Genomic DNA, 16,035 nt, shown 5'->3' with positions numbered 1-16,035 from the left:
TGGCGCATTTTGTGCGCTCGAGCTCGATCTGTAGTGATGAGGCGATAGTTGTGCGAGTTGCGAGGCAGAAACCTTCGCCCACATGCCGATAAATCGAAATATGCAAAATAATAAGCAAAAAAAGGTGAGTCTGACGAAGAAATTAAATAAAATAACAAAGATACGCCTTCAAAAGTTACCAAGAAGTGTTTCCGAAAATGAAATCGAAACTTTTATATACGATGGACATCAAAAGGTGCTCCCTGGCCAAATCATCGTTGTGCCCTCCAGGGCCAGGCGGGAGCGGTGGGGTGTACAGATGTGCGCTAACAAAAATAGAGCCCCTCGCTCCGCTACGGGAATGATCCCTCCAAAGATATTAAATACGTTACTAAATGATTGCTAGAAAATCATAAATTATCTTTCATTCGCTGACAAGGAAAATAAAAACGTGAGGAAAACTAATATTTTCAGAAATCTACAACGACGAGCCTCTAAAAAAAGGGAGACAAATAGTGTGGGCCGGCTCTAGTCATCAAGGCCCACGTCACCTTGACTTTTCAAGGCGACAATCAACACACACAGAGACAAATAAGAACACTTCACAGAACTATACAAGCTTTCCTCTCTTTGATTTTACTTGAATAAAGCTGCAACAAAGGTTATGACGCTAAAAAGTTACCTTAGGTTAGGTCACAAATATCATGGTGGTAACGCTTCCCGGGAAATCAGAGTTAAAAATAATATCAATACCAATTGAACAAAGAAAATATAAATATCTTTTCTCCATAGAAGGAGAGTTTTTTTTTTTACGTGGAAACCAAATTCACACTAAATGAAATGTGTTACAGTAATAGTTTCCAAGGACACTTTATCATAACGTGCAAAATATTATTAATCTACATAACGGTAAAACACACTAAAGGATAAATAGACATATAAACTAGAAGATCTGATATTTGTTACCTAAAAAAGACCTCAAGTGAATATTCCCATTATTGTGGAAAGTTTTTTTGTAATTGCATCTTTCCTTTCTTCACTCATATATACGTACATACAAAAAAAAAAAAAAAATATATATATATATATATATATATATATATATATATATATATATATATATATATATATATATATATATATATATATATATATATATATATATATATATATATATAAAACGAACGCAAAAATGACAGCTAATTGTTAGGTTTCAATTGAATCTCTAAGTAAATATTTATACCAAAAAGATGACACCATTATAGAAAACATATGATTTCGTATCCTTCTTTTCTCTATGCATAAATTAAAATAAGCACACGAAGACTGGAATACAAAAATTATAGTTTTGAAAAAACATTCTCGGTTAATCCTCAAAGGACTTTTTTCCTGTAAGATGTTGCAATGAACATTATAGACTAAATTTACATTCTGTCTTCTTTCATATATATACCCTAGGAAGGCAGAAACATGGGAGACAAAAACAACGCATTGGAAAAAGGTTTAAACTAATCCTTCAATGGATAACACTACTGACACGATACCATAAAAACACATCGTTTCTTTCCTTCACAGATTCGTGAGAAGCTGAAAGGAGAAAGGCAGGCAACAGTGACAGGTTTCCGTTGAAATGATAAAAAAAAAAATTCCAAAATAGAGGGCACATGATGTAATGAAGCAGGTACTCACTTTCCTCCTGCATGTGTTGGGAGTGTTCACCGCGGCACCACCTGCCATCCTTTCCTGAAAATATCAAAACATCCACATAAAAAAGTGATGCAGCTTCACTATTCTAAAAAGAGCTAAAAATGAAGCATCATAAACAGAACCACCAGAAATCATTTACTGCATGAGTTAACAACATACACATGAACAAAAGAGGAAAGAATAAATACTGAACAAAAACACGAAATGTCATAAATAAAACGTGTCAAATTCCTCCAAGCAAGAACACATGGATACATGGAAAACAACACTGAAAACAGAACACACTTCAAACGCTGAGAATGTTAAATATGCACAACAGCTGCAACAAAATAAAACGAACAAACACCATTACATATATAACAAGATCAAATAAGAAAATAAAAAGAAGAAAAAATAATAAATGTAAAGCTTGCCAACATTCAGCGTTGTCTAGAATATGAAGGTGGTAGTTAAGTGAGACTGAAGAGGAGGAGCACAAGTCATGCTGCGATTGATGCATGAAGGCAATCAAGGGAGAGGGTCGCACAGAGGAGGCGGGACGCAAGGCGCCTTCAGGCCAGTCACTGCTGGTGTCCCTCGCCTCCCCTTCCTGCCTCGCTGCGAGGTGAAGGGGCCACTACCACCGCTGCCTCAACACTTACACTACCTTTGCGTCTCAACACTGAAATGCTTCAATGAATGGGAATGAACGGGAAAGTAATGGTCACTTAGAATTGCTTATAACAAGTACATGTTACTAAGTGTTTGAAATCAATCTGTCTGTCTGCGTCTGTCTGTTTATCTCTGCCTCACATGTTCACTATAATGCTCTGTAAGAATGAGCATCCCAATCTCTGTTGCTTTGTTGCAGCGCATCTATTTGTATTAATGTTGTGTGTGTGTGTGTGTGTGTGTGTGTGTGTGTGTGTGTGTGTGTGTGTGTGTGTGTGTGTGTGTGTGTGTGTGTGTGTGTGTGTGTGTGTGTGTGGTGTAACATTACGAGTGGAACAATATTTACGAGTATGGGTCAGTAGGTCTGTCTTCTGGTATATTTAGTAGTTTTAGGAAATCAATGACAACTACGTATTGTGCACGAAAAATGGCATACCGTAAATACGAGGCCATGAGAGAAAAATATAGTTAGGTCACTATGTTTGCATTTTCTTCGCTTACAGTAATTGTTATCACGAAAGAATATACGAGTAACGGAAGAGGCATACGTTTATATTGTGCAAACATTATGCTGTATTAATATCCCACTGACTAATTCAGTTAGACTTTTGGTTAAGTACTCACTGCAGGGCACGATAAACTATTTATTAAAGTATTTTACCAAATAATTGTGAAAATATATTCATTGGAATGAAATATTCCAGTTTCTGCCGCTACTTAAAACTACTTTGTCCATGTCTGTGCCTGCCCGCACATCCATCTGTCCCTCTGTCTATTTGTCTGTCTGTCTGTCTGCTTCCTTGCCTTCTATTTTTGCCTGCCTGCCTGTCTGCCTGCTTCTTTGCCTGCCTATCCTCTTCAAGTTAGCCTGACTATTTCCCTGTCAACCTGTCTGTCTGCCTGCTTTCTTTCTTTCTTTTTTGTATGTCTATCCACCTCTTTCCCCGCCCGTTAGTCTGTCTGCCTCCCTGCTTGCTTGCTTGCTTGCTTGCTTGCTTGCTTGCCTCCCTGCCTGTCTGTTTCACCGTCTGCCTTCCTGCCTACCTGGCCCCCCCCCCCTCTCTCTCTCTCTCTCTCTCTCTCTCTCTCTCTCTCTCTCTCTCTCTCTCTCTCTCTCTCTCTCTCTCTCTCTCTCTCTCTCTCTCTCTCTCTCTGTCTGTCTCTCTCTGATGATTATCTAAACAAGTCAAAACATTATTTAAACCACTACTACGAAATACCAAGGTACTTGAAGGCTTGTCTGTAAGTGGTATCAGTGTGAACAGGTTACATCACGCTCCTATACAATCATGATTTACGCAGCACACCCTCCATAGTAGGTTGGCAGGCACTTCCCACACGTTAAGGAGTCCTTCTTCATTTCGCTCTCTAATTTAAACTTCTTTATACAAATGAAATTAAACTTCGGGATTTAAATGGTCACTTTCTTTCTTAGCGCATAAACATAAATGTGCTGGACAAATATAACGAAAATATTTATATTAAAAAAAAAAAAACAATAATAATATTCGAGCCACACTCCACAGTAACGAAAGCTTTCATAGATATAGGAAAATATTGCAAAGATCGCACTGAAATATTATTTATCGCCGTACAACTACCATACCTAATTCCCGGGAGCAGACTCATGCAGGATAGAAAAAGATGAAACACCAATAAATACTGGTAGAGAGTCATGAGAACATGCCAATTCATCAACGAACTCCCGAGAGAGAGAGAGAGAGAGAGAGAGAGAGAGAGAGAGAGAGAGAGAGAGAGAGAGAGAGAGAGAGAGAGAGAGAGAGAGAGAGAGAGAGAGAGAATATATATATATATATATATATATATATATATATATATATATATATATATATATATATATATATATATATATATATATATATATATATATATATATATATATATATATATATATATATATAGCAGAGAGAAGGAAGGATAAAATGAAAAACAGGAATATAAGGGTGACGGAAGGCAGGCAGGCAGGCACTCAGGGAAGCAGGAAGAAAGGAAGGAAGGAAGGAAGGAAGGAAGGAAGGAAGGAAGGAAGGAAGGAAGGAAGGAAGGAAGGAAGGAAAAAGACAAAAACAAGTATCAATATAATAAACATAATAAATAATAATAAATAATAAACAAAAATAATGACAGGGAGATACATTACATTGCACGTGTATCTAAGAGTGAACATTACTCACGGCTCACCAGCACTCCCCGGCACACAGCTAATCCTGGCGCTAGTGAGGGTCTGAGGAGGAAAGACGCTTACTTTCCCTTGGCTTACAAACGAAAGCGTGCTCTACCGTACCTCCCATCAGGAAGCCACGCTAATTGGGTATTAAAAGATGGAGTGTGCTTTTCAGTATTTCTATTTCAGGAACACCGCCACTAGAACAACTAATTGCTTACTGTCCAAGGCAGGTACAGAGAGAGAGAGAGAGAGAGAGAGAGAGAGAGAGAGAGAGAGAGAGAGAGAGAGAGAGAGAGAGAGAGAGAGAGAGAGAGAGAGAGAGAGAGAGAGAGAGAGAGAGAGAGAGAGAGAGAGAGAGAGAGAGAGAGAGAGAGAGAGAGAGATTTCCACGGCAAAGTAGAGATAACGAGGAGATAACGACTGCACTTTCTATAAATACCTAAACCTGCAATTCATTACGTGTATCAGAATGTCTTCTTGCAAAGGAAACTACTCCCAGCCTCCCACTCTCTCCTGTTCTGGCACCTGATCCCCGCTGACGTCAGGCATGTTGTGCGTTACCCAACTAATTATTAGCAGTGCTCTCTCTCTCTCTCTCTCTCTCTCTCTCTCTCTCTCTCTCTCTCTCTCTCTCTCTCTCTCTCTCTCTCTCTCTCTCTCTCTTATATATGATCTCCCATGAAGGCACTGAAAGCTCACACACTGCCCAAGTATCCATATCCACGTGTGATCGTGACATGTCAGTACTCGAGGTATTCACTAAATCTTGGGGAGTCTGAAAGTAGATGACACTGGAGCTCTGACCAGGAATCTTGGATATCGTCTTTGAGTGCGTGATGCAGCTGGCAACAGGATGATGAGATAAAATCATTATGTCTATAAACTATAGGCTTGAGCATTCTGCAATACCGTTGAATATATATATATATATATATATATATATATATATATATATATATATATATATATATATATATATATATATATATATATATATATATATATATATATATAATTACCAGCAGTTTATTTATTTATCACATTACTATAAATGCGCTTGTAAATACAAAAAAAAAATTAAACATTTGCAATACCCAGAGTCGTGGGTGTTGTGCACGTTTTAATGTTTTTAATATGTAATATTTATATTAGCAGAGAAATTTCCATTTCCTATGATAAAAAAAAATAATGCATGTACACAAAACTGTAACAGAAAAATAGTGCGAAATGTGCTCTAAATTTCAAGAGTATTCTTGGATAACATTGTTTTGAAGTTATGTATTACTGTCATTCACTATAAAGGAATTGAATATAAGTTGAAATAAAGTAAATGATCCTAATTGTAATTGCAAACTCGTGAAACGCGTTGCTATACAACATTTATATATCACAAAGTTATCAACTACTATTACCTATATATATATATATATATATATATATATATATATATATATATATATATATATATATATATATAGTCTTTTTACTCTGACAGGCGATGCTACTGTTACGACGACGACGATGAGAACGAGGACGACGACGATTAGAGGCACAGCACGAACGATGGCAAAAACAGCAGTGGTGACTTTTGTAAAGTTTAGCACCAGCAGCAGCAGCAGCAGCAGCAACAGCAGCAGCAGCAACAGGAGCAGCAGCCGCAGCAGCAGCAGCAGCAGCACCAGCAGCAGCACCAGCAGTAGCACCGGCAGCAGCAACAGCAGCAGCAACAACAACATTAGCAACACCAACAACGGCAGCGGCAGCGGCAGCAGCAGCAGCAGCAGCAGCAGTAGTAGTAGTAGTAGTAGTAGTAGTAGTAGTAGCAGCAGCAGCAGCAGCAGAAGCAGTTGTTATGGTAGTTATTGATGAAGGAAGTAAAAGCAGCAATACCAACAAGAGCAGCAAGATCAGCGAGGGCAACAGCAGCAGCAGCACCAGCTTCAGCAGCACCAGCAGCAGCAGCAGCAGCAACAGCAGCATATTAAGTGTAATAATCTCCAACAGATAAAACACGCGGTGAGAAGTAACACGAGGCATCCTGGACAAACACCTGTCCACCTCGGCCCTGCAGGAGCACCTCACCGGCCAGTGTTCTTTCAGTGTTAATTCACATCTCAGTCCTTTATGTATTGTTGTGCCGGCGAGGCAAGACGCCTTGAGGAGCGCCACGCGCCAGACATTCCTTCCCGGGCTGGTTTTCAACCTACGTCTGTCTTCACTTGTTAAATATAAATGTGTAGCAAGAAATACAATTACCGTCTTTCCTTCGGTATTTAAAACTATTAATGTATTTATACATTTGGCATCCTTTAATCCATGCTTCCATTTTTAGCATTATTTTGGTTTCCTGCTGTAGTTTGTACGTTCATTATAAGAGTGAAATATACTCTCAAGTGTGAAAAATTGCGATATCTCTAAACACAGCCCATCACAGGTCAAACTTAGCCTGGTGCCACAGAAAGTTTGATAAAACTAGCAAATAATAATTTTTCTTTACTATTCAAGGTTTTCTGGAAACAAAAGCAATTCCTGGAGTATGAGGAATCCCTGTTCTCTTTCTTCGTCCCGGTGGAGGAAACACAAAGACGCTCACTCTCATTCTAGATTTACACCTTCACCACCACCACCACCACCATAAATAAAATAAAAAAATACACATAAATCTCTTGAACACGTGATGCCAGACCTTTAGAAGATTAGATATATTTCTGGATAGTTGGGATGAGTGGACACAGGTTTGCAAGTCTTATACAAGAACTGCCGCCTTTGGACGGAGTAATAAGACAGTCTTCTGCGGAAGAAAAAAGGAGGAGGAATAGGAGGAAGAATACAGCAACATTCTCGCATGCATAGTTGAAGTTGAAGTGTGGATGTCTGAAGCAGCAGCCTTGCCTGGCACTTTCAAAATCAGTCCCCTGTTAGCGTACTTTCCTTTCATGAACCCCTGGAACTTTTTTCCCTCTCATCTCAAGGCGTCGCTAAACACAACCCATCACAGGTCGAGCTTAGCCTGGTGCCACAAAAAGTTTGACCAGTCGTAGTTTACATATATATGTTTCTTCCTCTGATGGCGGTGACGCTGCTGTTTCTTCCTCCGATAACAGTGGTGGTAATTCTTTTTCTTTGCTTCTTTTTCTTGTTTTCTTCCTCTGATGGCGGTAATGCTGCTGCTGCTGCTTCTTCTTCCTCTGATGGAGTTGCTTTCTGTTCTTGTTCTTCTAAGACAGTTTGGTGGTCTGAATTGGTTGGTGATAGGGTATTCAGAGTGGGGATAATAGGAGTACTGCACACTCACCTCCCTTGCTCCCCAGTCAAAATTCAAGTCAGGTTGGTGGAAGACTGGGAAGGGTAGGGAGGTGCTGCACACTCACCTCCCATGCTCCCCAGGTTACATTTGTAACATCAGTCAGGTTGGTTGTTTTTGGAGTTGCCGGGATCAGTCAGTCAGGCCCCGTCAGTCAAGGGTAGTGCTACGCACTCACCTTGCCAAGATCAGAGGGGTGGTGATGGTGGTGTGTACATTTGGAGTTGGTAGGATGAGTCACATTGGTGGTCAAAGTCAAACTGGGAGACTGGGAAGTGTAGGGAGGTGCTGCACACTCACCTCCCGTGCTTCCCAGGGGCGGTCAGGATAGTGGGTCTTTGGAGTTGCCAGGATGAGTCACGGGAAGTGCTACGCACTCACCTTGCCAGGATCAGTTGCCAGGGTGGGGAGTACTGGTGGTGGTCGGTACAATTAGAGTTCCTAGGATGAGTCAGATTGGGGATCAAAGTCAAACTAGAAGGCTGGGAAGGGTGCTTCCCAGGTGTGGTGGTGGTCTTTGGAGTTGTCAGGGTCAGTCAGGTTGGTATTGTTTTATTTTTATTATTTATTGTTGATTGCCAGACTCAGTCATTTTATTGAGGGAAAAGTAGGAGTTTTATTGTTTTTACTTTATTTATTTTTGTTTTTATTTATTTTTTATTTTTCATTTATTTTGGGAAGGGTAGGGAAGGGTAGGGAGGTGCTGCACACTCACCTCCCATGCTCCCCAGGTTACATTTGTAACATTTGTCAGATTGGTTGTTTTTGGAGTTGCGGGGGTCAGTTAGTTAGGCCCACTCAGTCAAGGGAAGTGCTACGCACTCACCTTGCCAAGATCAGAGGGGTGGTGGTGGTGGTCTGTACATTTGGAGTTGGTAGGATGAGTCACATTGGTGGTCAAAGCCAAACTGGGAGACTGGGAAGGGTATGGAGGTGCTGCACACTCACCTCCCATGCTCCCCAGAGTCAGTCAGTTTGGTGGTCTGTTGCCAGATTACAGTAAGATTTGTAGGTCAGTCAGGTTGGTTGTTTTTATGGTTGCCAGGGTCAGTAAGGCAGGTGGTAGGGAAGTGCTACGCACTCACCTAGCCAGGACAGGGTAGGATGTAGGGATGTATGGATCAGGGTCAGAGTGGGACACAGAGTAGGAGGTACTGTTGGTCTGTACATTTGGAGTTGTTCTTTGAAGTTGCCAGGATGAGTCAGGTCAAACTGGGAGACTGGGAAGTGTAGGGAGGTGCTGCACACTCACCTCCCATGCTCCCCAGGGCCAGTCAGTTAGGTGATTACATATCTGTAAGTCAGTCAGGTTGGTTGTTTTTGGAGTTGCCAGGGTCAGTCAGTCAGGATCAGTCCAGGGAAGTGCTACGCACTCACCTTGCCGAGATCAGAAGGGTGGTGGTGGTGGTGGTCTGTACAGTTGGAGTTGCTCTTTGGAGTTGGTAGGATGAGTCAGATTGGTGGTCAAAGTCAAACTGGGAGACTGGGAAGGGTAGGGAGGTGCTGCACACTCACCTCCCGTGCTTCCCAGGTGGGTGGTGCTCTTTGGGGTTGTCAGGGTCAGTCAGTTGGTATTGTTTTATTTTTATTATTTATTGTTGATTGCCAGACTCAGTCAGTTTTATTGAAGTGCGACTAGGAGTTTTATTGTTTTTGTTTTATTTACTTTTTTTTTTTTACTTATTCTATTATTATTATTTTTTTTTTATACCTATATATATTTTATTTTTTTTGGTCTGGCAGTCCGTAGACTTGGGGAGAGAAGGGAAGTGCTGTGCACTCACCTCCCTTGCTCTCCCGAGGTCCGAGGTGGTAAGGAGGTTTTTTATTTATTTTTATTTATTTATCTTTATTTATTTATTTATTTATTTATTTATTTATTTTTTTTTTTGCGTGGTAGGTTAGGAGACAAGGGAAGTGCTATGCACTCACCTTAATTCTTTATTTTTTCTTTTCTATCTTTTGCCGGAGACAAGGGAAGTGCTATGCACTCACCTTAATTCTTTATTTTTTTTTCTATCTTTTGCCTGGTAGGTTGGAAGAGAAGGGAAGTGCTATGCACTCACCTTTATATTTTTTATTCTGTTAGGTGGAGAGAAGAGAAGTGCTATGCACTTACCTTTATTTATTTATTTATTTTTTTATTTTTTTTTTGTTTTTTTATTTTTTTTTTATTTTTTTTTTTTTTGCCTGGAAGTCCGTAGACTAGGGTTAGGTAGGGGAGAGAAGGGAAGCGCTGTGCACTCACCTCCCTTGCTCTCCCGGGGGCCGGTAAGGCGGTGCCTTCCTCCCCTGGGGAGGGGTAGGGAGGTGCTGCGCACTCACCTCCCCTCCTCCCCGTGGGCAGTTCCATCACACATGGTGATGGAGGGATGCTCTTTCAAGGTTTTTGTGAGTTCCGAGAGGGGGGTTCGAACCTACGCGCCCCTCACTTCCCTCACGCCAAACTCAAAGTGCATCACTCTACCCACTGGGCCACGAGGGCCCTTTTTCTTTTTTTTAAAGTTGGTCTATTTCCCCATCTTCCCCATCTTTTTTGTAAAGTTGCTCTATTTAACCACCTTATGTTCACGCCAGTATGTATTAAAGAATTATGATGTGAATTATTTTCATAACGTTATTTATTTATTGTATTTTGTATGGGATATGACCGCTGGCATCCCATACACACTGGGTTCCCAAGACTGTCACTACGCCATGAAACCCCAACGGTAAACAAGATATATTTGAACACATCATTTCTCTTCCTGTGTTCATGCAGCACCAAAAGTTCAATAAGAAAAACTGCTGCTCATTCTAATGTGAACGTTCATCCCACAGTGATAATTAGATAACTGTTGACTTGTGGGAGTATGTCGTGGAGTACAAATAGCAGTAGGTAAGATCAGAGAACTTTACAGAGGCAGGAATTCCTTGGTTATGAAGCAGCCTTCTGGAACCCTCCCCTGTGCTGCACCACCACCACCACCACCGACAACAACAACAATAACAACACACCATTACACCTGTCCATCCTGCAGCACGAGAATGACTCAGCCCAGAGAACCACGGATTGCTTTATTCGTAATTCACGTCCACTCTCAACATAGACATCAATCAAATTATGTCACTGAAAAAAGTTGGTGAAGCACTCACTTCTTCACACAGGCTTTACTACCTATCAGCAGGATGAAAGCTTCCGACTGGGAGGAAGGGCGGCGTCGGGAAGGATTAAGAGAGAGAGGGTAGGGGGGACCAGCGGAGGCTGGAAGTGTGTTTATGCTTCATAGGTATAAAAAAGAAAACTGCATGAAAAAGAAGAAAGACCTGTGCCCCTCCCACCCCTGCTCCCCGCGTGAGGCGAAACGTAGTGAAGTGGTACTGTTGTTGTTGTTGTTGTTGTTGTTATTATTATTATTATTATTATTATTATTATTATTATTATTATATATTATTAATTATTATTATTACTATTATTATTATCATTAAAATTATTATTATTACCGTCATCATCGTCATCGGCACCATCATTGTAGTGTAGCTGGTTTGTGTCCTTTTATTTCCGCGTCGTATCTTGTAAGCTGTAAGTTTTAATAGTTCAGTATTTGTAACGATGGAGACCTTGTTTTTTATTCTTTATGCTCTGCACGGTGTCATTGGCATTTACATCTATATTTCCTACTGTTTTTTTTTTTGTTACTTATGTACTGAATCTATTTGTTTTGTAGAATTTATTTATTACCGTACAACTTCATTTTCGCTCAAGTTAACATTTATGTAGATTTACTTATTTGTGTTGTGTAGGATACTTTCTTCTTAAGTGTGTTGAGGTTTGTGTTTTTCTTCTTTTATGTTCACTAGGTAACGGTGCACACAGGAATTATAAATGTTACTAATAATGATAATACTGATTATGGATGACAAACTAAACTGATGAATAAACATCGAAAAATTCATTTTAATAAAGCACATTTTGCATAGTGCTTTATAAGAAGCGCTGCGCACATGGACTTTAGAGATGCGATGTACCTTAAACTTAAAATGAAGCCCTAAAGCAGAGTGAGTGGTGGGTGGAACTGATGGCAGTACACTCAGGGTTCCCAGATTACTGAAGAAGAAAAAGACCAAAGCCAACAAAAAAATAAGACAAAACGGCCAAACGCACTACAAAAAGACCCAAAAACATGCAGTAAAAAAACCCAAAGTTTATATTATTCCACTTCAGAATTTACCAAATATTACACGATGTGTACTGAGCACTGGGCTATAGCGGACTACTGGAGTGGCGATCTGTGTATACAAGTGCCACGTACTTCGTCAGTCCTTCGCCTGGGCCAAAAAACGGAAACGAATTCAAAGAATTAAATTCCAGTGTGAGAATACCGACAGTGGAAGAGAGTTACTTGTAACGGTATGTGCTAGGCAACTAGGCCTAAGGCCATACAGCTCCCGACGCCTCATCTGAAACCTGACCCCAATGCAATGTACACTAACTGAGATTGGTGGGTTCAGGAGTGAATGCAAAAATACTAACAACACATTATGAAAACGTTCTTGGCACAAAGAAGTGGCCGTGTTCATGACGTGTACCATATACCTACGTCCCTACTTCATAACCATGGGGAAGGACTTTCGCTCTGCAGGCATTATGTTATTGTAGCAGCAATGTCATAACAAGCTAATCGTTATTATTCCACACACTTGACCTTTGCTGAATATCATTTAAGTATTTTTTTCCTCATATAAAATTAATCAATGAGTGCACGCGGGCCACACTAAATCAACTGGCGCGCGGGCCTACAGTTCAATGACACTGCTGTAGACATTTTTCTTTCCCACTCGACATAGATATAAACAACCAGAACGATCGCTTTTGGGGGATGGAAAACGACTTTACCAATGACTCATCATAACAAAATATACGGTACTACCATAGACAGCACCCTATCAACGTACTCCTGGCTTGTTCATGAACACAGGTAGCTGTTGATAGGAAGCCTTAAATTACATCAGCCGCTTGAAAAAAAAAAAAAAAAAAAACTTGTTATGGCCAAATGGAGCATATATAAGCAACATATTAAAAATAAAAATAATAATAATGTAATTCATGGCAAACTAGATATCCTTAGACGAAATGCATGAAAAAGCCAAAAATTATGTTTTGGCCTAAAAAAGGCGAATCTGGCTGTCCTGATCTCCGACAACGTGACGTCATGCGCGGAAAATTGAAAAAAAAAAAAAAAAAATGTAACAAAAGTGGGCTTGCTGGGTTCTCTATACTGTGCCTGGCGCTTTCAAGGGAGGCATCAGTCAATCAGGCTCCGGCTACCATGCGACTCCTATAAGAGTGCACTTCTCGTAAAGGAGCGCCGCACTCCTGCAGCAGTGACCCCTGGTACCTCAAATCCCTATGACAGTCACTGATTGGGTCCTTGAGTTTTCAATGCCCCTCACAGCTAATTGTTCATCATGTGATGAGAGAAGGAGGAGGAGGAGGAGGAGGAGGAGGAGGAGGAGGAGGAGGAGGAGGAGGAGGAGGAGGAGGAGGAGGAGGAGGAGGAGGAGGAGGAGGAGGAGGAGGAGGAGGAGGAGGAGGAGGAGGAGGAGGAGGAGGAGGAGGAGGAGGAAGAGGAGGAGAATAAAAACAAAGCCCAAACAGCAAAAGTTCCTGAGGTCTTTAATGGGCTGTTTGGGTAACTACTCTACGCTAACTAGTGGAAGAGACAAACAGGATAGCACAGAAAGAGGAACCAAACGAATACAAAAGAAGTCCAAACAGTAACAGACCAAGAGGTCCTTGTAAGTCTGTTTGGGTAACTATTCTACTCTATTAGGGGTAGAGAAAGGATAGCACAGAAGAAGGGTCCTTCCATCCCCCACCCCCTATCCCTCCAGGCAAGGGTCACATGAAAAATGGTACCATGTTGTACAGAAAAAACAACATGGAGTGTGAGAGGAAACTAAAGAAAGACAGGAGGACTACTTCGACCATATACAATCTACATGCCAGCACGGACAGTATGGAGTGAACGTGTTCGTTATTCAGACATGAATAATGACAACCGTGAATTAGTGTCTACATACTTGTCAAGACAGGTTTTCAATGAGTGAACAGTGCCTGAGTTAACGACGCTTGATGGAACACAATTCAACATATTTATGACACGATTGAAGTAAAATGTTTGGCTTCATTTGTTTGAAATCGCTTACCTATTATTTGCTATTGTTTCTTGTAATATTAGACATGTTGAATCTTAGGAAGAATTCCGGTCTGATATTTGTGAAAGCCTTAAAAGTTTAGTAAAGCAATATCAGATCCCCTCTTAGCCTGCGTTTGGAGAGGGAGAATAGATCTCGTTCTTTAAGGCGTTCCTTGTAGGGTTTATTGCGAAGCCTTCGAGTAATTTTCGTTACTCTATTTCGTATTGTTTTTTTTTTTTTTTAATCTCTCAATATTCCTTTTATAACAGGATGACAAAAACTTTACATTGTATTCAAAATGAGGACGTACAAGTGAGTTGTACAAGGTGAGATTTTTTTTTTTTTCAGATTGAAAGGTGAAAACTATTAATTTATTGGCAATTTCAATGACTTCGTTGCATTGTTTGCTTGGTTCAAGATCTGTTGTCACTAAAGCTCCCAGATCTTTCTCAGGATCCAAACTTTTGATGGAGGATTACTTTTTATAATTTTCCTGCCGATTGCTATTTCCAATATTTGATACGTGGCATTTATCAAAATTAAAGTTATAAGCCACGTTTCACACCATTCAATGAGAGTGTATGCATCATTTTGCAAAATTTGACGCTGGTTTGGTGTCAGTCTTGTTAGCAATTTTAGTGTCTGTGAATTTTGACAGTTTACTTCTGATTCCTTCATCTGTCATTCATATATATTATGAAGAGGATCTGCCCTAAGATTGAACATTGAGGAACGCCACTGCTTACATTAACCCAATTTGAAGAATCAGAGTTTCTGGTTACCCCGCACTACAATATATATTGTACTGTCAGAAAAGAAGAAGAAAAAAACGAAAAAAACAAAACAAAACAATAAGGAAGAGGAAAGAAAAAAAAGGTAGAATAAGTAAAAAGAAAGAAGAAGTGGAGAAGATGAATGAAGTATGGAGAATAACAAACGATCATACTACACGGGAAAGGGAAGATAATTGGCACTTGATATCGAGGAAACCGAGGAAACACAAACAAGGACACAGGACCCAAGCACTCCACAACAGGAAGACGGCCATACAACCTGGGAAGGCAGCCTGGGTCAAGGAGGGATTAACGGTAATGATAGCAGGGGCAAGGCAGAGGAAGGATTTGAAAGGGAAAGTAGGCCAGGAGGCGTGAGGCACCAAGAAGGACAAGTCAGCCTACGCCCACTTAACGCTCCGCCTCCAAACTGCCCCTACCCTCTGACTGGCTTCTGTATCAAGCACCACGCCTGTGGGCGGATCACATGCATAGATGAGCAATGTGAATAGTAGATACGTAAAATGTTATGAAAATTACGATAGTTTTTTTTTGAGAGAAACAGGCAGTCCCAAACGACTGTATATTAGAGCGTGTACCAATGGAATAATTCAGTAGTGGAATAACTTGAAATTAAGTGCAGTTTGAAAGCGTAATGCAGTCTATAAATCAATGATCTTATTAAAGGAGGAGCAGGATGTTTAACTGATGTTTTATGTTTGTTATGACAGGTGTGTATGATGTACGAAGATTTACTCAGTCATGGAATGTTTATAGTAAGTGATGTGTTGCAGATATCACGTGTGTTTTTGTAACTGAACATTAATGGCGCCGACTGAATATTTGTTGTGTTTGAGCATTTCATATTGTCTGTGTTTTGCACGATGACTGCGCTGATCAGTGAATATGTTAAAGAAATATAAGGTAACACTTAATAACTTTAAATGATTTGAAGATGAATGCGAGTGAGAAATTTTGAGTTGTAAGAAATGTAAATAGTAGTTATTAATCAAAATATGAAAATGTTTGTGAGTTTTCCAGTAGCCTTTATAAACCAATTCTTTGCAACAACTCGGACCACGACACGTTAATCACTACTCGCTGTTTGCGGTCTGTCAACCAATCCTCTATCCTCGCAGCGAGGTCACCTGATATGCCGTGAGCTTTTACTTCATGTAGGAGGCGCTTATGAGGAACTTTATCAAATGCTTTTTGAAAATCAAAATAAACTATATCTACTGGCCTGGTATTAT

The 16,035-nt window shown here is 40.3% G+C and overlaps 1 long non-coding RNA gene across 2 annotated transcripts in view; it reads right to left on the bottom strand.

Moving 5' to 3' along the window:
• Positions 1–1,668: 1,668 nt before the first annotated feature.
• Positions 1,669–16,035, bottom strand: part of LOC135101834 (uncharacterized) — a 105,484-nt gene continuing 91,117 nt past the window's right edge. For both annotated transcript variants that reach the window (XR_010269391.1, XR_010269390.1), the window contains one exon: positions 1,669–1,722. This is a non-coding gene — a long non-coding RNA (uncharacterized LOC135101834). The remainder of the gene's footprint in view (positions 1,723–16,035) is intronic.

The sequence above is a fragment of the Scylla paramamosain genome, chromosome 7 (assembly GCF_035594125.1).
Source record: "Scylla paramamosain isolate STU-SP2022 chromosome 7, ASM3559412v1, whole genome shotgun sequence".
NCBI classification, from domain to species: Eukaryota; Metazoa; Arthropoda; class Malacostraca; order Decapoda; family Portunidae; genus Scylla; species Scylla paramamosain.
This window is presented reverse-complemented; position numbering and strand designations above follow the sequence as displayed.